This window comes from Micromys minutus (assembly GCF_963924665.1).
Source record: "Micromys minutus genome assembly, chromosome: 22".
Lineage (NCBI taxonomy): Eukaryota > Metazoa > Chordata > Mammalia > Rodentia > Muridae > Micromys > Micromys minutus.
The window spans coordinates 17,695,565-17,715,700 of record NC_137957.1 but is presented as its reverse complement, the minus strand read 5'-3'; the positions used below and the strand labels follow the sequence as shown (position 1 = coordinate 17,715,700).

The following is a 20,136-nucleotide window of genomic DNA, read 5'->3' as shown; positions in this document are numbered from 1 at the left end:
TCTTATCCACTGTGCCATTTCCCCAGTGGATGAGCTTTTAAGTATCTTTAATATTTTATTCTTTGATAATTTCATACATGGAAGACAAATGTATTTTGATCATTTTTATCCTATACACCCCAACATCATCAATAATCCCCTATGATCACCTTCAAACTTCAATATACATACATATAATATACATACACATACACACCCTAGGAGCTATTAACCATCAATAACTCCTCATTGATGTATAAAGGATTCTATGCCTCTCCCCATCTGTGATTGAATGTTGACTGATTGGATCTTGTATGGACAATTACAGTTGCAGTGAATTCTAAAGAGCCAAATAACCATATTTTCTTTTTCTGTGAAAATAATTTCAATCAGAATTAAACATGAACATTTAACACATTTAGTTATTCACATTTACTAGAGCATTTATCCTACTAAAAATTCTAAATTCTTTTTGGAGTCTTAATTTTTATGATGCTCAACCTCAAAGAGTTCTATATTTGTACTTATACTCCTCATAGAGACAGAAAACTGGATTCTAAGTCTGACAGTTTTAAACCTATTTTGTATATGAAACTCTACACAGTAGTATTTTTCATATTTCTTCTATAAGTTTCTTGCATTGGAGTTCTTGAATGTTTGGGTAAAAGGCTTTCATTTCATAGATTTCAACATGTTTGTTTTTGAGACAGCACCTTGAGTCTGCCAGGCTGACTTTCAGTCCAACACGTATCAGAGGCCAACCTTGAACTTATGATCTTCATGTCTCTACCTCCCCAGTACTAGAATTTCAGACATTCACCAAGACCAATTTATGTGGTAGTGGAATGGAACTTAGGGCTTTGTGCACATATTCTCCATCCAAAAATTTGACAGTTTTGACCCATTATTTCTTAAAATATGTTTGTGCCTTCTACTTCATTGAAATATAATAACATTTCACGTTATTGGGCTGTTGGCAGTATTCCTGCAGCTAGCTAAGGTCTTGCTCATCCTTTCTGAAGACATTTTTCACTGTGGCTTTTGTTCTGTATCATTCTATCACCTCTTAAATCTCACTCATCCACTCTTCTGAAACATTTTATATACTGTTAACCCCACTAGTTTTTTAACCCAGGCACTGTAATTTTTACCTGAGGAAGCAATACCTGAGTTGTTTTAAGTGTCCTCTGTTTCTCTTTACAATGTTCTAGCTTTCATGTCCTTTATAGCTGGACATATCAAATATAAGTGTGATAATTGTTTCAATGCTCTTGTCTACTAATTTAATCATGTGTATCATTTCTGGGTCTTTTTGTCAACTCTTCCTACTTATAGAATATATAGTGGTTTCCTGATTCTTGACAACCTTACAAATATTATTAGATTTCTAACATTGAGAATTTTACCATATTTGGTTTGGGTTATGTTTTAGTATGGGTTTCATTACTGTGGAGAGACACCATGACCAAGGCAACTCTTATAAAGGACAACATTTAATCAGAGACGGCTTACAGGTTTGGAGATTCGGTCCATTATAATCATAGCAGGAAGAATGGCAGTGTCCAGGTAGGCAGATAGTCACTGGAGATGCTGAGAGCTCTACATCTTGTTCTGAAGGCAAACAGAAGACTGGAGCCCACCTGGGTAGGAAGAAGGTCTAAAAAAGCCCGCCTTCACAGTGACAAACTTCCTCCAACAAGGCCACAACTACTCCAACAAATCCATACCTCCTAATAGTGCCACTCCCTAGGTGAAGTATTTTCCAACTACCACAGGTTATTTTTTATTCTTTTACATATTTTGAATTGTCTCAAGCTTTATTGATTCCCCACATAGCTGTTATTTAAAACCAATTTTGCTCTTTCCAGGTTCTCATTTTTTTGTTGTTGTTGTTGTTGTTGGAAGAACCAAACCAGAGTTTAGTTTTAAGGCAGGGAATTAGACAGGAGTCAGTCAGGGAAAGCCTCGTTAGGTATAGATAATCAGGGCACAAGAAGCAAATGAAAGTAGAAAGGGAGATACTGGTGACACAAAGGGTTAAACAATGAGTGGGGGATGGAGATGAGAGAGTGGAAAAGGGAAGTTTAAACAAAGAAGGGGAGAGTATTAAGCCCATACAAACCTACCATACAATTAGAAAATACATCAGAGTTTGATGGGAGATTCCCTTCATGGCTAAGATAATGGTGTTCCTACTAGCAGTGAGATACAAATCAGAACAGAACAAAGTGAAACATCACAGTGTTGTGTATGAAATACCTCCATGGAAGTTGCTTATCATGAAGGTACCAACCCCTCCCCCCCACCCCACCCCCCCATCCCCTACCAATAATATATATGTTTTCCTTCCCATTTGGTTGTCTACCAGAACAAAATGATAAGATGCAATTGCTAAAGATTCCCCACACTTTGATTGCAAGATATTGAGAAATCAATCTGGAACTGAGCTAGAAACCTCCTCCCTGCTCAGTACCTTTAGTGTGTCAGAAAGTGCTATGTAGGTCACTGGAAAAGCAAACATCAATGGTTTGACCCAGCTTTGACCTTTATAAATCACAAGACCAGCTTGCCAAGAAGGATGTACCTGCATGTTTAACAATGGTGTGCCTGTTTGGGGGATAACTAAACTGCACACAGGTTAAATGTGAACCACGCTCTGCATGAGGTTACACATGCCTGGTACTGTAAACCCAGTCAAAAACCCATGCCTACATCATTCATGAGTCTTAGGGGAAAAGATAGTACAGATGTTTATCTATATAAGCACATGGTCAAACTGACTTCTAAATAACTATGCTTGTATGTATAGACAAATACTACTGGCAACTCTAATCAGAAGAGCCCCATTTTGCAATGAACAGTAGTAGCTACAGAGGATGTTAGCAGCCTACGATACTGAGAATAAGTAACATTTGAAGGTTTAGCCATAGGCTGGACATTTACACTACCACCTCTAAAAATCAGAGAGCATTTTAGAAGAAGGTGAAAAAAGAATAAAAGGTCTAAAAGATAGGAAAAAAAAACATGTGAAATGCCCTCTAGATACAATATAATAGTTGCAATTATGAAATCTTAGCAGCTTCGGTTACTTACTTACACTAGGGCTTCCACAAGAGAGGCCTCGTCAACCCTTAGTCATGGATGGTGGAGGGGCTCAATGTGCTCTGCCCTTACTGCTGAACTGTTGGGTACTGATAGTGTCTGGAAGACAGACAGCTGTAGTCTTCAATTATGTACCCACTGGTGATCTCACAGGTCCAGTGGATAGTTCTAATCCTGTGATCACATAAATGGTCCTGGACAAAGACAGCAGGTCACAAACAAACCAAAATTCAGAATACACAGCATTTGAGAAGTAGATTAATAGGAAAGAAAGATGGACAAAGGAAGAGAAGGTAATAGAGGGGATGAGAACAGCCAGAATGCATTATATACATGTGTGCAATTGCCAAAATAAAACACAGTTAATTAATAGGAAGAAGGGCAGAAGGAACAAAACTTCAAAATCCTCTCTCTCTCTCTCTCTCTCTCTCTCTCTCACACACACACACACACACACACACACACACACACACGAGAAGAAATGTATTTTTTCTTTTAGAAGTTTTTGCCAATTTAGTAGTCCAGTTAAGTCTAACATTTTTATATATTTAGTATCAACATTTTGAATGAAATTAGTCTACTGCCATTATTCATGAACAAGATGGTGAACCCATGGGTTGGGAGGGGGGCAAAATGCATATTTAACAGTGCATGTCTTTTAAAAGTCAAGGTACATTATGTGGAAAAAGAGATCTTGGGGCCTGCCATAGTTTCCAACCTTGAGTTTTACACATTAACTTGTAGCACATTGTACCGAGAATGTTCTAAAATTCTTCCCTAGGATTCTAAAACCTACAATTAATTTCAAACCCATATATTGATCTGAGGAAGGAAAAAGAAGAGCTAAATTGAGAGGCTGGAAAGGTGGCTTAGTTGGTAAGGTGCCCATTGACAAAAACGTAAATCTTAAAGACACCCAGCGGCCATGTGAAAGCCAAGTACTGTGGTGTGCGTTGTTAGTCACGGTACTGGGACACAGAGACAGCAGGTCTGGCCAGCCTAGCCAAACCAATGAGCCTTGAACTTGGTGACAGACTCTGTCTCAAAAACCAAGGTGGAAACCCAAGGACAACTTCTGTCATTCACATACATGAACATCTACATAGGCAAATGTACACACCTTCATGAACACCAACACATACACACAGAGGCAGGGGAAGGAAGGAGAGACACACACACACAGAGAGAGAGAGAGAGAGAGAGAGAGAGAGAGAGAGAGAAGACAAAAGCTAAATTACCACACAATTAAACTCTGGGTTGATTTCACAGCTCCAAGAAAGCAGAAGATACAATTTCCCCATTGTAAACTCTATTCCATGAAGATTTTACTGAGTCTGTGATTTGTAAAAGTGAAAGTATATCTGCAGTAATAATGTCGACATCATAAACTAATCTTACTCCATGTGCAGAACACCCCTCTGGAGAACATGGTTTTCTTAAGCCTGAAATGATACCCTCCTGCTAGATCAACCTATTGATCTCCTTCTCCAGCTGAGGCTGAGGCTGGGTTCAGTGTGAGGAGAGACAGACTGTTTGCTTCTTGTCATTAATAGTTAATTGTTATTGCAGCCTCTCAGATGGGAGATGCAGGGTAGGGAAATTATAACCATCTTCTGTAAAAGTGCTGCAGTATTATTAGAGGTGGTCACATGGCAGAAAACAGATGCCTTCCTTGGGAGAATAAAGGCTGTAGGCACATAGATTTTTCTTTCTCCCCTCTCTCAAGCAGTTTTGTAAGGAGTCCCCACGGGATAGTAAAGCGGTGTGGATGCTTCATGAACGCTCCTGTGTGCGGGAACATTGTGCACTTTGTGTCCGAGAAGCAGGCCCTTTGGAGTGCAACAGAGGCACCCATGATCATGTTACAGGACTGTGACTTTCATCTGCTCCATTGTCAGTGGTTCATGTGCCATTAGACAGGGTTTTAAAACATTATTTTTTCTTATTTTTTAATTGAATATTCTCTGTATTTACATTTCAAATGTTATCCCCTTCCCCCAATTTCATCCTCCCTCCCAGTCCCCTTGTTTCCATTGAAGGTGCTCCTTCTCCCAACCACCCTCTCCCACCTCAGCATCTTGGCATCCCCTACACTGGGAAAATGAGCCTTCACTGGACTAAAGGCCTCTCCTCCCATTGATGCCAGACAATGTCATCTGCTACATATGCATCTAGAGCCATGGGTCTCTCAATGTGTGCTCATTGGTTGATGTTTTAGTCTCTGGGAGCTCTGGAGGGGGTGATATTGTTGTTCTTCCCATGGGGTTGCAAACCCTTTCAGCTCCTTCAGTCCTTTCTCTAGCTTCTCTACTGGGGCCCGCATGCTCAGTTCCATGGTTAGCTGCAAGTATCCTCATTTGTATCAGTAAGGCTCTGGCAGAGCCTCTCAGGAGTCATCCATATCAGTTTCCTGTCAGCAAACACCTCTTGGCATCAGCAACAATGGGATGGATCCCCAGATGAGGTAGACTCTAGAAGATTATTTTACATTACTGTGTACTGGCTCTTAATCTAACCACCTCTGAGATTTTATGGCTTCCCTAAGTAGGGGGGGAAGAACAGAAGAAATTTGACCAATCAAGGTTAAATCATGGGGAGAAAATCAAATATATAACTGCTGTAGAACACAGTAGAAAGACAGATGATGTTGACAAGACCCATTGGATAATACAGTCACTAAGGGATTTCTGACTGCAGTGCAGAAAGCCGGAAACTGATACAGCGTCTTAAACAAATAAGCTATTATAAATATAAGTTAAATAAGACTATTGAAGTTTTGGATTATTTGGGATCATGAGATCTGTACATGGTATCAGAGTATATTGCACAGTAAGGTCACCTCCATGTCCATTTCTTACATTTGTGGCATTGAGGTGTCACTGCAGAGAGAACACAATAAGAGAATTATTCAGGGACCTAGTAAATGCAAAGAACTTAGAAAATTCTAATACTGTTATTCGTAAGTAACCATAAATAGGTTATATAGTTACAGACACACACAAACACAGACACACACACACACACACACACACACACACACACACAGATTTATTTGTTCTGGGAAAATATATGAACATTTTAAAAACAGAGGTGCCCAAAAGACACCTGCTATATTGGAACACATGAGCATCTACGTAGACAAATGTAAGCACAAATGCTCTTGGAAGTCACTCTGTACTAAAGGTGGCATTCATTAGAAACATTTTTTAATTGCTATAGCACTGACTTTTGAGAGCTCTGGAAATCCTAACAAAAAATATAATATCCATGCATATTTTGATTTCTTTGATCGGCAGACTAGACTTTACTCATCTTAGTTTTGATTTTAAAGCCGTGTGGGAGTTTCAGACTTGCTAACATGTTTATTGTAATTCTCACATGAAATCAACACAAACTAGAAGTGAAAAGTGTCCTGTTTTGCAGGCATCTGTCAGTCCATCATAATCTCCCATGAAATTATTATTTCAGAACAGCGTCCCTCTTTGTCAGTTGTTTGAGAAAGTCTAGTTGAGTCTGTCAGATGCAAGCTTCCAACGCTGAGGCTGGAGACACTCTTTTTTTCTTATGATTTGCTGATGGGAGGTTATAGTGAGTCTGCGGCTCCCAGCCTTCACTGTTGCTGGGAAACCACAGTGACACGAGGGTGCACACTGACTTTCTTGGATGCCCCCTGTACATTTGCCAATACTTGTTAACCTTTGGAATCCCTGTCAGTTAAATTAAACCCTAGTTAAAGCTGACAGGGTCTGCAGTTGTGGGATTGCCACGATGCATTCAGTTAAGTTCAGTTTCTCCTACCTATGATCTCTTAGAAATAATTGTCTGAGGTCCTTTGTTTCCCTGTGAAAGACAGACACATTATCATGCTATTTTCTTAAGAGAAAGGAAATATTCATGGCACTGTGATTCCCGTTATCCTTTAGAGCCCGAGCCCCCTTCTCATCCTGGCTCATTCTTGCCACATAGCTCCATTCCCAGGACATTTATCAGAGAACTATTTTATCAATGGATGTTTCTAGGCAACCTAACTTTTTGGTATAAATTTTCTATTTATTATACATAAAAGGAGCATAGCTCATTAATTCAATGTTTGAGGAAATGTCATTTCGGAGTTGATTCTAAAGTAATTGTTTAAAAGTCAAATGGCCATTCTATAAAAAGTTAATGCATGCTAATCTTTCTCCATTCATTTTGGCATACAAATAGACATTAAAGGAAAAGGTTTATCTAAGAGTGAGAACAGTTAAACTTTTTTTATTGCTTAAAGACTTATTAATTTTATTTGTAGAAGTGTTTTGCCTGCTGTATGTATGGGCACCACATCCATGTCCAGTGTCCTCTGAAGTCAGAAGGAGGCATCAGATCCTGTGGGTCCAGAGTTACTGATAGTTATGAGCCATCGTGTGGAATCCAGCCCAGGTCTCTGCAAGTACAAGTGCTCTTAACTTCTGAGCCATCTCTCCAGTCCCTAGTGTTTGGATTCTGAATAACAAAATGTTGTTGATATTACTACTTATTGTTAGAAACACACCGGTCCGTTCTACCAGGGGGCATTTAATAAATGTCTCCTGCAGGCCAAGTTCTAGGAACTGAATGTAGCATGAGTCATCCCACCCAACTACCAGAGCTGCGTTCTTCTTTTTAAGGAAGATTTTATTGGCACAGGGCTACTAAAAATAACTTCAGAGTGAACCTTCATGGTAGACAAACATTACCTGGATAAATTTACAGGGGAAAAGTTCAAATGTAGAAAGATGAATAGTGAAACTGCCTAATTAGCTAGCACTGGGGATCTCCAGATCCTGAAACCACTTAGCCAACTAAGCAGCTTCAGTAAAGAGACTATACAACTTAAAGACCTAGATTCTTATTCTCTCTCTCTCTCTCTCTCTCTCTCTCACACACACACACACAGAGACACTTCAGGATCATGAAAAGCATGACAGCGCAAAATTCAAAATACAAAATGTTAGGAAGTACTCACAGTCAGTCACACAACCCACTGGTTCTTATTTAAACCTCTCCCTCTCTTTCCTTTCCTTTCCTCTATCCCTCTTTCTATGTTTTTCTCTTCTTTTCTTCTTCCTTCTTTTTTTTTTTAAATATCCACACCCCTAACTGCACTATCTCCCAAAATGCCAAATGCTTGCATGATCTTGAAAGCAAGTTTTTTCTTAACATTTTCACCCTAGTCTCTGCATGCATACAAATACATTTATGGATGTGCACACACACACACACACACACACACACACACACACACACATTAGTTACTCTCAGGAAGTTAGATAGCATGTGGTTCTTCAGAATAAAAACCAGTTCCTTTTCCTCATCAAATATGCAGAAATGGCCTAATCATGGTCAGAATGAAGGAACTGGTCTGACTTCTAATGGGTAATAAAGCACACAGCATGGCATTTCTTTCTGAGGTTTCTTATTTGATTTCTGTGTGACCTCATTCCATCTCCATGAGCATAATTGTCCTTTGCTCTCTACTGTCCTGTCACCGAGCCAGAGGAGCTGTGTAAACCCTACAGGAGCACCAGAGATGACTTTCCATGCATCTTACTATAAGCCTCAAGGCTCCATGCTCCAATTTGTTTGTTCTTGGTTTATTTAATTATTTTCTAACATAATTTAAACAGTGTAACAGGAATGGGATAATGCTGGCCCTCAGGCCTGGTGAGGTACAATTAATCCTCAGAGCCTCCACAGCAAAAGGAGGAATGCGACCTCTGTCAATGTCCTCTGACCTCCACATGTTCATGTCTGCTCCCACATAAACAAATAATACATGTAGAAAAGCTTTGAGAAATACAACTGTGTTTAGAATTGCAGAAGAAATTCATCATGCAGTTATTACCAGCACTATTCAAAACCGCTTTAGCTGCCATACATTACAAAGCTAATCTTCATTATTATTATTATTTTTTTTTTTGCAAAATTTGATTTCTATGCTCCTCTCCTCAGTAACCTGTGTGATGGAGTAAAATGATAGTATTTGGTGTGTCACGAAAGGATGCCTGTGAAAATACAGTTCCTGAACAAGGTTGTTCAACTTAAAAAAAATCTATGTTTGCAGAGACAGCGCCTTTAAGCTAGAACTGCTATACTTTGTGTGATCAGAAAATTCTTTCAGTACTAACGTTTGTTTCACTTTAGTGTGAACTCTGTGTGATCTCATATTCTTTCTTGGCTGTCAGGAGCCAAAGTCCTGGGTGATGATACTTTGGGTCACACAAGCCCATTCTTCAGCAATGTGCACTGAAAACAAAGTGACACAGTTTCCCAAGAAATATCCTCCTTGGCAGCCAAAACTAACTCCCCTACACCTCCACACCATCTGCTTTCTCCTCGGAGCTTAAAGATGGAAACCAAATTTTTCTACAAATACAAAGAAGATATAAGAGAAAAGGTCCGATTGTGATTTCAGTTCTTGGAATTATCACATGGATTATCTTTAGAGGAACAGAACCAATAAAATGGAGACAGCCATAAATAAAGGATTTTGTTAACATGGTACAGGATGGGAACAAGATCTTTGATCTTCAAGGTGGGGATGCAAAAGAGGCTTAATAGAATAATACTTCCAATGTGAGCTCAAAGGTCTGAGAAACAAAAGAGGTGATGGTGTAAATTCTGAGTCCAGTTCTGAAGAATTGGCTCAAAAGCAATCCCACAGGAGAGTGAATTCTCTTAGTTTTCATAGTTTGGAGGAAGCCCGCCTACATTGAGAACAATGCTTAAGCAGGGTTTCTGCTTTAGCTCTCAATCCTACCCAGTAATGTCCCCGTAGACACGCTCACAACAATGTTTAACCAGATATCTGGACACCCTGCAGTCCAGCCAGGTTGACACATGGCAGTGAGTTTCAGTGCAGCAGAATGATCTCCATACACATAAGACAATCGATTCCAGAAATGTGAAGATACTACCCAGTTTTTGCACTTTAGAAGATTTAGGGTTTATAAAAAAGCTATTAATCTTATTGTGTGGCAGTTATTATTATATTTTCATTTAACCCTCATTTTAACATTTGCATTCTTTTTAAAAATTATTATTAACGTGGATTTAAATATATCTTTGACATTTGACTAAACCTCATTTAAGTGCGTCAAGGGAGAGAAAGTGTACCTGGGTTAGTAGACACATGGCCTTAGGGAGGTTGTTCATACTCTGGAGACCGTTTGCTCATTAGTAAGTGGTAATAACTCTACTGGCTTCACAGGGTTGCTTTGTTCTTTGTTTGTTTTTTGAGGCAGGGTCTCTCTACAGAGCTCAGAAAAGCCTCAGATGAGATCCTCCTACTTTTGTCCACTGAGGGCTGTGGTTACAAGTGTGCACCACCATATCCAACATGATGGTTCTAAAGATGAAATAGTCAACGTGCAAACAGCACACAAAGAATGGCAATCAAAGTGTTAGCACCTCGTTATTCATCATGCAAAGGCTCTGTGTCCAAATTTCTTCTTAGTCCCCTTTCTTTTTCTGCTTTAATACCCGGACCAGTGTGGCACCTAGCTCTGATCTCTCTCTGATACTGTTTCTTACTCTGTAAGGACTTGGGAAATTCTATATGACGCTCTTTGACCACAGCATGCAAATAGAACCGTGTGTCTGAACTCCAGATGGGAGTGGGTTAGATAAGTGTGATTGTCTTATGGCCTTGTGTGCTTTAATGTTGCTCTTCTTTGTTTAGGGTATTTTGGGTGATTTGCCTGAGCAAGACATCAAAATTAATTTATATGCCCACATTTAGTGTTGTCCAAAAACACAGTTAACATGGACTCTGTGTTTTTAGACACTTGCTGAATCCCCAGGCAGACTGATAGCCTACACATCAGAGAGAACAGAGCCCCATAGGCCAGCATGTACTTCAATCACATCTCTGTGACTGTCTGCTGCTTTTTTCCTTGCCTGTTATAATGTGTCTGCTGAGTGGCTGACTAAAAGAGCTGACTGAGAAATAGGACTGCATCTCTCTTCAGAGCTGACTGAGAAATGGGATGGAATTCTCTTCCCTAAGGTTTTGCTCCGAAACAGGCTGTATGTGTCAAAGCCCTGTGGTGTGAATTATTTAGAGTTCATACATTTACAAAGTAGGATTTGGACTGGAACTGAACAATATCCACATTCTCCTTGAGACAAACAATGCACCAAACATTTTGGATGTTCAGCCTCTCACCTGCAAGAATGTTTTCATTTTCTGATAATATTTTCAAAAAAGAATGGGATTTCTGCTACTTTATAAAATTCTTATAGCATATACACATTATTCAAACACATATATCTATATAGTAAAATATATCAGTGTTATCAACCCTTTAATGTAATAGGTAATGTTTGTAGGAACATGTATTAGTTTCTCTTGAGGTTACTAATTTCTTTGAGACCTTATCTTGATGAAGTTCAATATCCTAAGATAAAGCTGTATTTTCAAGGAAATAAACATGTGATCCTTTGACTTCATTTAAAATCTTCTGCTCTTGGGAGATTGAGAAAAATATATGCAAATCGATATAAAATAACACATAATCTATTCTCTGTCAGGAATTGGGTTGCTGTATTTAGAATAAACATTCTAACATTCATAGGGCACAGGTATGCATGTTTTCAACACAGAGCTACATTTTCCATGTAATTAAATGGTTTATTTGATCCATGAAGTAAGTTGAATGTCCCTTGAGGATAAATGTTAATGTGAATGGGCATAGTCATGGAGGTAGTGAACCTTAGAGTTCCTGTACTCTCATCAGAGAATTAATTCCTTGTGGAACCCCTGTATTCCTCAGCTGGAGCCCCAAGACAGCTCTTTCTGATCTCCTCCATTATCCATTTTGTATTTTGGTGTCTATCTATTTGTCTACCAAAAAGACTTTGAGCAAATAAAGAAAGGAGAGAGAGGTAGGGGGGGGGAATTAAAAGAGGGCTGAAGCTACAGCACAGGGATATAGTGCTTCCCTGGTGTGCATGAGGCCAATTCTCTCAGAATAAAAACGTTTGAAAATCACAGGGACTGTGAAGACAAACATTATTACTGAGAAAATGGAGTAATAATTCTGCAATGGCTTTCTCTATAAGGACTGATTTTCTCATAGGATAAATAAACTATAAAAACACCTAAAGTTTTTGAGGACCTATGCATCGGGAGTTAGAAAGACAAAGTGGTTCTGTTATCACACACACACACACACACACACACACACACACACACTATCAGATTAGACAATGAGGGAAGGCGAATAGGAGATGCCTATCATATATTAAGAGGGGGAAGTGAGAAAGTGCCTTCTTTAGACTGCATGACCGAAGCAACTTATATGAAGATGAATATTTAACATGAAGTTGGAGAAAAGCAGGATCACACAATCCCATGAAACTAAGAGAACAAAAGTTTCGGGAAAGAGAATTCCTGTGTGGAACTGCTGCTGTGAAGAATGTGGCTCAGGGGAGGTCACTGGTGATCTTAAGAGGACATGTGGCCCTACAGAAGCCATTAGTGATCTTAACAGGATTAGTTCCTTTCCCCTCTGGGGCGCTATCAGATGAGAGAGGAATGAAATGCAGATGATTGTTGGGTATAAGCCATCGCTGATTTGCTTGAGAATATTTTGTGTGAATAGTTCTCAGGAACAAAAACACTTTTTTTTCCTCAACAAAGGAAAAGATTAACAGCTAAGTAGGGAAGCAAACTGTATGGCTTTATTTTCAAGAAAGCTTACAAATGTTTATATATACTTCCAGGAATGATCCAGCAGTGGTAAAGAAAAGAATGATAGGAAAAACAAGCAAAAAAAGAATTCTTGAGAACAGACATAGGATGCAAACCTCAGTGAGGGGATTTACTCTTTATGAGAATAAGGAGAATGTCTCCCATGGGCCTAAGAGGACTTTGTAACCAAACACTCTCAGAGAACCCAGTACACTTGACACACATTGGAAACTCATGAAATATTTGCTGAGTGAATCTAGTAGACATCTCTTCCAAGCCAACAAAACAATATGAACCAGACACAGAACAGATGAAGGGGTACAGAATGGCCAAGAGAAATTAGGACGTGGTACAATTTATTCATGACCCACGCTTGGTTATTTATTGGTTTGAAGTGTGTTCTTTACAGTCCAAATCAGATACCCTGACTATTCTTTACATAAACTATGGTTTTTAATCTAGCAGCATAACCTATGTGGAATCTAGTTAACTTGGTTTTAGGCTTATTTGATATCTACTGTGATCCCCTAATAATGTAAGGCTCAAATAAAAAAATAATATATTTCCCAGCTTACTAATTCATTTTCTATGTATGGAAAGCATTTAATTCACTTATCTCTGCCTACAATTTCCTTCCATTTCTAGAATCATTTTTAGCATTGATAAAATTGCTAATTATATTAAATCAAAACACAGATAATATTTACAGACCACATATCTATCTCACCTTCAAGGCATAGGTGCTACTTGGCACTAGGTGAGATCTAATTCATGGTTACATAGCCAATGTTTGCTCATAAGCCTAAAATACATATTATCTACTCTGATGAAGTTCATATATTCTTACTTCTGTTATACTTGACAGGGATGAGGTTGGAGCATTAAGGGGACTAGAAGACAGATTATCTGTTATTTAAAATCTACAAAATACATTTTGGACATATAGAAACCATAACAATGCTTTTGAAAATGTGTTATTTAATACTTAACCTCCTCCAAATCCCTGACACCCGGAAGTATTGAGAAATCAAATTCTATACATAATGGGCATCAGATAAGATACTTATGAAAATGTGTTTAAGACTGGAATGATGATTCTCCTAATGGTGACGAATCCTGTGATTTTGCCTCTGCCCTCGGAATAAACAAAATAATAAATTTTAAAGCCCTCATACATATCTCTAGTTCAGTGCAATTCAGGTAGAAATTGTGTTTATACACATCCTCATGGAGTGTATGAATAATGAATGATGAGACTGTATTTGATCACATAGTAATAAGAGTTGGAAAATAATGTATTCAGAGGAATTTTGATGAGTTAATAACGGACATGTAAATTTACCCTCACAGGTTCACAAATAAATGATCTCATTATATTCTAGAGTTATGCGAAGTGTTCATTTGCATCTTGTTAGAAAGTCATCTTTAGTTGATCTCATATCTTCTTATTGTGTTTTGAAGCTATTCTGATGACCTGGCGACTCACTTAAACTTTCTTTAGACTGCAAAAAATTATGTGGTCATGGTTACGGTTTAAAATAGTTTTCTGTACCAAGAAGATAGCTCAATGAATGAGTATTTGTCACGTGAGCATCAGAGCCAGAATTCAGAACCTCAAGAAGCAGACACAGAAGAACACTGGGGAAAGCTGCCCAACTAGGCAGGCAGGGACTGCCCAGCAGGGCTCCGGGTTCAATAAGGAGGAGAGAGGTCTAAAAGGACAGGATGTCCAGGTCAACTGTGGGGCCTCTGCTTCCATAGTCACAAACATGCACGTGCACCAGCAAAATGCTACTTGAAGAAAGAGAAAAGGAAAGAAAGAGAATGTGTAGAGAGGAAGGGAGGGAGGGAGAGTGGGAGAAGAGGGGGAAGTGTTTTAGGTTCAGGAATCGTAGACTTAATTTAAAAGCATGGCAAAGGGGCATCTGAATGAGAGTAATTTAAACTGCAACCCTTTTTCTTAAGATTTATATAAGCACACTGTAGCTGTCTTCAGACACACCAGAAGAGGGCATCAGATCCCATTACAGATGGTTGACCTCAGGACCACTGGAATAGCAGCCAGTGCTCCTAACCGCTGAGCCGTCTCTCCAGCCCCTTAAACTGCAATCCTAATGATGAGAAAAGCAAACCAGTTAAAAAGTGACTAAGAGAGTAGCATGCTGGAGTGCATACCATCCAGACAGCAGCATGCCCAATATCCCCAGGGTCAAAAGAAACTCCTCCTGTCCTTCCCATGCCAGCATGGCTGTAGGACTCACCTCTACCTGTTTCCATGGTGCCTCTGGATATCCGGTCTCATCAGATCACTGATCCTCTTCAGTGTTCCCACTCCGGTATTTCTCAGGAATCTCTCAACAACACCAACAGTTCCTTTAGTGTCAAATGGCACATGTAAGGGACAGGGTTTCTGCTCTTTTTCCTCATGACCACCTACTCCCAAGCTTCCAGTGCCTAGAAAAATCACTGTGGTTCTTTACAGTGGTGATGGCTTCCTGCAGCTGAGGCAGGCTTTGGGGACTGATGCTTTTGGTATCTGCTCCAATGATGCTTCTGAGGCCCCAAACCCAAGGCACATCAATGGGTGAAGCTATGTCCTGTGTATACCAATAGCAGGGGATTCTTCTTCTGCCTCACTCTAACATTAGCATGTATTCCTTTGTATATTACAGTGGGAGTGTGTAGGGCATTCGTGTGTATGTATGTACACACTTTACTTTCATTCCATGAAGTTCCATCACAATTTTTAACCTGCTTTCTCATTTTTTACCCTATTTCCTTCCAAGTTCTTGTCCTTCAATCTCCCTTTTGGAGACCTGGCCCTCGCCTCCCTGGGACAGCTTCTTTCATGAGAAACTCCTTAACCATGCACAGACATAGGACTATTTTTTCTAGCTCACACATCTTCGCTTCTAGTAGATCATTCTGAATCTGCACATGGAGAAACCATTATTTCAAGGAATGAACATGGTTCGTATCAATCCTATATGTTTGAAACTAAAGATCTGGGCAAATGGCTCAGTGGTTAAGAGCACCTGCTGTTCTTGCAGAGGGCCCGAGTTCAGTTCCCAGCACCCATATCAGGTGCGGGCTCACAACCTTTGAATAGGTGTGGCAGATAAAACATCCTGGTTATGAATTTCTAAGAAAACAGACAATGACAGACAAGATAATGTTTTAAAATAATCTCATTGGAAAACTTTTGCAGAAGTAATATTTTAGCCAAAATCTGAATAGAGTGAGACAGACACCTACAGTATCTTGGAGAAAGCATTTATTAGTAAGGCCACCAGCACAAAAGCATAGGGAGTTAGGTGTGTTGGAAGGGATGAGACTAGAAAGCATGAGGGGCTGGGGGATTATTCCTCAGTTAAAGCCCTTGCTGTACAGTCATAAGGACCTGAGTTTGAATTCCTATAATCCATAAATGCCGGGTGGGTGTGGCATCCCACTTATAATTCAAGTTTTGGAAGGCACATTCCTAGAGCAAGCTCTCTAGCTAGTCTAGCCTCATCAGCTTGCTCTGAGTTTGCCTGATAGCAAGGAATACAAGGGAAGATGAGAAGGAGAAGGTTTCCAACGTCTGCTCCCAAACTCCACATCCACCAGCACAAACATGCACTCAATACATGTTCACCCATACATGTACAGACACACAAATATGGACACACACACTAGTATTGTATACATTCACACAGGATAAAGTAATAGAATTAAAGAGAAATGTCAAGGATGTGGGGGGGAGCTACTAAGACAGCACTCAAACAGGGCCATGTCAGATTCTAATTTTAAATCTGAACAAATCAAGATGCCCCCAGAGAGTTTTAAGATAGTCCTGACATGATCTAATTTTTGATTTTTTTAAAAAATCACTCTGGCTTTGTACAGAGGCAAAAGGAAGCTGGAAGCAGGGAAACCAATGAGAAGCCCACCTCTGTGGCCCATAATGACTGCTGGAAGGCGGTAATGGTGGTGAAGGTTGTTGGAAGTAATGTTGCCATGACTGTTGTCCGTAGATAGAATGGACTTCAGTTACCAATAGTAAGGCATAAGGAAAAAGAAGAATGAAGGAATGATATTGTGGTTTTGTTTAACGCTGGCATTTTGTTATGTTTTGCTTAAGCACTTGAAGGTTTCAGGTATAAAAATAAGAGACAGGAGGAGAGAGCCAATGTTGTGTGGAAGTAGGGAGGGCAGGAGTCAGAAGGTTAGGCCCAAAATCTAAATGGGTATGTTGGTCGTGGTTAGAAGGACAAGCACTAAGTTCTCAGGGAGAGGTTCTGGTTCATTTGAAACTGTGGTGTGGAGGGAAGAGAAGAGACTGAGAACTGAGCACTGGGTTCTCCAGTGTATGAAGGTTTGGAAAATGAAGAGAAAAGTACGAGAAGACTTGAAAAGAGGCCACACAGTCAGAGGATAGGGCCTTGGAGCCTAGTGTGGAAAGGCTATCAGGAGAAGTCAGGAGTCACCTGTGATGTGGCATGCAACCACGGGTCAACAGGATGAGACCGGGGGCTGCACACTTGAGGTGGCAACTCATATTTGGTTTACTGGCAGACAGTGTGATAACCAGTACTTTAGAAACACTCAGAAACAGAGTCCTCACTTGGACCTTGTAAATTCCTCACCTGTAGATCCATGGGAAATAGTTTTCCAACAGAATCCACTGGCAGGAAACAGAGTCAGGGACAGCCTCTGCTCTGTTGTTAGATCTGCATGAAGACAAAGCTGTACATCTGCTACATAAGTGCAGGGGGCTTCACTCTAGCCCTTGTATGCTCTTTGGTTGTTGGTTCTGTTTCTGAGAGCCCCTATAGGTCCAGGTTAGTTGACTCTGTTGGTTGTCCTGTGGAGTTCTATTTCCTCCAGGTCCCTCAATCCTTCCCCCAACTCATCCACAAGAAGAGCTCTATCTGATATTTGGATGTGCGTTTCTGCATCTGTTACAGTCAGGTGCTGGTTGGAGTCTCTCAGAGAACAGTTATGCTAAACTCCTGTCTGCAAGCATAGCAGAGTGTCATTAATAGAATCATATATTTGCTCTCTCCCATGGGATGGGTCTCAAGTTGGGCCAGTCATTGGTTGGCCATTCCCTCATTCTCTACTCAGCCTTTGTCCCTCCACTTCTTGTAGACAGAACAAATTTTGGGGTGAAGGTTTTGTGTGGGGGTTGTTGTCCTTATATCTCCACTGGGAGTCCTCCTGGTAACAAGGGGTAGCTATTTCAGGATTCATATCCCCAATCACTAGGAGTCTAGTAGAATCACCCCCATAGATTCTTGGGAACCTCTCCAGTCTCAGGTCCCTGGGAACACTTCACCCAACTGTTGGTTTCTATTTTCTCTCCTGGTCTTCCTTCCCTGGCTTTTTCCACACCTGATCTGACCTTCCCCTCCTCATCCAGTTCTCTCCCACCATCTGCCTCTGATGATTTTTTTTCCCCTTCTGAGTGAGTTTCAAACAACCTCCCCTGGGCCCTTCCTGTTATTTAGCTTCTTTGGGTCTATGGATTACAGCATGTGTATCCTGTACTTTATAGCTAGTATACACTTATAAGTGAGTATATACAATGCATGTCCTTTCGGGTCTGGGTTACATCACTCAGGGTTATATTCTCAAGTTCCATCCATTTGCCTGTGAAATTCATGATGGCCTTATTTTAATGTCTGAATAGTATTTCATTGTATAAATAAACTACATTTTCCTTGTTCATTCTTTGGTTGAGGACCATCTGGGTTGTTTCCAGTTTCTGGCTATCATGAATAAAGCTGCTATGAGCATAATGAAGCACATGTCCTAGTGGTATGGTGGAGCATCTTTTTGGTATATGCCCAGGAGTAGTATAGCATCCCTGCATCCCTTTCCCCGGTTTTTATCTGTCACCTTTCCTGTGGAGCAATAGTCTGCTCACCTGTGGAGGGATAGCTTTCTCGGTTCTGTATGTAACATGCTAATCATTCACAGAAATCCACAGAAATGTGGTGGTACCCTACACCTCACTCAAGCCTAAAGGCTCAAAGATTCAAGTGATAGAGGCATCTTACCATGAGCTTTTACAGTGTCCAGCCCCAGCCCTGAATAGTGTCTGAAAGTCTCTGATCATTGTCCTTAGCCTGCTATCACTTTGGACTCCAGAAACAGCCAAGCCTGACAGGTCACCCCATGATGAGATTGTCCCCTGAGCAGCTGCAGTCAAATCACTTGAACTGCATTGGCCCCTCAGACAAACAAAGATTTCTCAGAAGCTAGCTTGTAGAGCCGGAACTGAGACTATGAACAACCAGGCAACAGTCAGACCCCGTCTGCTTATTATGTGTGCCCTTCCCCCACTGCCCCAATTCTTCCCAAACCTTTTACCTAGAAATTATTAACCGTTTATCAAGTAACTAATTATTATTAATAAATAATATAAGAAAATAATTTGGGAATTACATGTTTAGACGTAAGTCTTCGGTTAGTGCCTCACACAAAGGCTGAAATGCTCAGTGTGTCTCTACCAAGCAGTCATTTTAATTAAATTCCTTTTCTGACATTTTCATCGTTATTTTTTCTGGTTTCGGGCCTGACATGTTGGAGCCCCCTGGTTTAGCACTCCAGTTACCTTACAAGCAGAAAGAAAGAGTCAGAAGCAATAAATGGTGCAATGTTTTCTCTTATAAAAGACTAATAACAAGGATGGTAGCTGAGTGAGGAAACCATTTGGTTTGTGTGGCTTTCGATGGGTTTTTGTTTCTTGTCTGAACCAGTCTCCACCATGTTTTCTGGCTCCCTCTGTTTTCCTCCTGCCTGTGCCTCCCAAGTACTAAGGTTATAAGTGTAAACCACTGAGCCCCAAAGGCTTTGCTTCAGTACAAAGACTATCCCAGGACATTTGAGGTAGACCAGAAAGCTCTAGTAGGCAGGGCCAAATTAGTGATATAAGAAAGAGAGTGAGAGTAAATCAACAATTACTTTCCACTCACATACCAAAAACTGTTTCTGCTTTGGCTATTGGTGTTCTTTAAAAACTCCCTCTGAGTTTTAAAATAAAATTTAGCCAAGAAAATCTTAGTACTTAACATCTATTCACTGAAGTCATTTTGTCAGGATACATTGTCAAGTAGGCAATTGTTGGATCAAAGATCATGAACATTTTTAAGACTATTGGGAATGCTCTGGTACTCTTTAAAAAATTAATTGACCTTGTTACCAGTAATGTATAAATAATTGAGCTTTATTGAAGTCTTGCTCAAGTTATGCCGTGTATCTTGATGTCGGAGTCTGTGGGACTCTCAAAGTGTTTTAACAAATCTTAATCTAAGAAAATGTGGTTAGCACTTATAGACAAAGAAAATGTTTTCCTT

The 20,136-nt window shown here is 40.0% G+C and overlaps 1 protein-coding gene across 1 annotated transcript in view; it reads left to right on the top strand.

Moving 5' to 3' along the window:
- Window positions 1–20,136, top strand: part of PTPRR (protein tyrosine phosphatase receptor type R) — a gene marked incomplete at its 5' end in the record, with an annotated part of 242,463 nt that overhangs the window by 98,270 nt on the left and 124,057 nt on the right. The window lies entirely within an intron of this gene.